This window comes from Chinchilla lanigera, unplaced genomic scaffold (assembly GCF_000276665.1).
Source record: "Chinchilla lanigera isolate Chin_1 unplaced genomic scaffold, ChiLan1.0 scaffold00081, whole genome shotgun sequence".
Taxonomy (NCBI): Eukaryota; Metazoa; Chordata; class Mammalia; order Rodentia; family Chinchillidae; genus Chinchilla; species Chinchilla lanigera.
In genome coordinates this window covers 8,898,715-8,900,307 of record NW_004955482.1, presented here as the reverse complement: position 1 = coordinate 8,900,307, position 1,593 = coordinate 8,898,715, and the positions used below count along the sequence as shown (strand labels likewise).

Below are 1,593 nucleotides of genomic sequence, written 5' to 3'. Positions count from 1 at the left end.
ACCTCCTTAGTTACCAGTGCCCACTGATGTACGCTGATGCCCATATGTTAGATGGTGTTGTGTTTGCATATAACCAGTGCGCATAAATCATCTCTGCCAGCTCACTTATACTACTTAAAACAATGCGCGTACTACGTAAATAGGTGTTCTGCTGTATTGTGTAGGGGAGAGGACAAGAAGGGAAAGTATGTGCATGTTCTAGGCCCAACTGCATGGCGCACCAAGGAGATGCGAGGGGAACAGTGCTCAGACCACCGGGCTGGGGGAGAGGGAGGAGCTTGGGAATAAATGGTGGAGGCGACACGGGCACAGGGTGTACTTGCACAGCACTTCCCCTTGTGGGGATCACTGCAGTGCCTGGGGTGGGACAAAGTCCAGTTTTGCTTTTTTTTTTAACTGTCTAAGTTTTCTCATTTTTTTTTTTTTCCTATTTTATTCCATGTCTGGGTGAATCCACCCAGATAGAGCCCACAGGTATGGAGGACCTGTTCTGTGTCTGTGTGCGTGTGCATGCGTGTATGCATATCATGGCAAATGTTAGTCTTGCGGAGAAAAAAGCGCAGCTGGGTGGAGAGATGGAGTTGAGGGAGTGCTCTTGTTCGTACTGGGTGAGCAGGAGGGAAGCCCTGATGGCTTTGGAGCACAGACCTGAGCAGAGTGGGGAGTGTAGCAGATGGCTGCTGGGGAAAGAGCAGCCCATACAGAGGACGGCATGAGCCAAGTTCCTGAGAGGAGGGAAGCATCCTTAGTGTGTTTGGCACTCTGAGCCCTTACCCAGTAAGCAGATGGGGAGGGGGGAGTGATGGGAGGCGGGGAGCACAGAGCGCAGAGCAAGTAGCACCTTGCAGGTGGCGTCTTGGATTTACTCAGAGTGAATTGAGGATAGAGGGAGACTTTTTCGTGGTCTTTAAAAATAGTTGTCTTTGGGGTTACTCTTGGCTGTGCCACGGGGGAGTGTGAGCTGTGGGGCAGGAGCCCTGGCAGGACAGGTATTTAGGAAGTTTCTCCCACTGTTTGATGACTGTTGGTTGAAAGGAGCGCAGAGTCACCAAAGGAGGCATTATGCTTCTAGAAAAATCTCCAGGCAAAGTACTGCAGGCAGCTGCGGTAGCTGTGGGATCAGGCTCTAAGGGAAAGGGTGGAGAGATTCAGCCAGTTAGTGTGAAAGTTGAAGATAAAGTTCTTCTTCCTGAATATGGAGGCACCAAGGTAGTTCTAGATAATAAGGCTTGTTTTTTATTTGGAGATGGTGACACTCTTGGAAAATGTGTAGAAGGAAGTAAATCACTGTTGGAATGGCATCGCACCGTGCTGCCCACTCCACTGCAGTCTTTCATCATATAAGTAATGTCCATGTCTCTTTTATAATGAACTGATGATATCTGAATTAATGACATCTTTCGTCTTTAGAGTTTAGTTTCACTATATTGGTATAAACATTTCCAAATATCAAAAAATAGCTATCGTTTTTTGTTGTTTTGTGCATTTTTTTTTAAAATGGCTATCTTTTAAAACCTACTGGCTGGGGATAAGCTCAGTGGCACGAGGGCCTGCCTGGAAAACACAAGGTCCTGAGTTCAATTCCCGGTACAA

General features: G+C 47.4%; 1 pseudogene; it reads left to right on the top strand.

Annotated features, from left to right (window-relative positions):
* The first annotated feature begins 527 nt into the window (after nucleotides 1-527).
* LOC102006665 lies at nucleotides 528-1,344 on the top strand (annotated as a pseudogene).
* The last annotated feature ends 249 nt before the right edge of the window (nucleotides 1,345-1,593 follow it).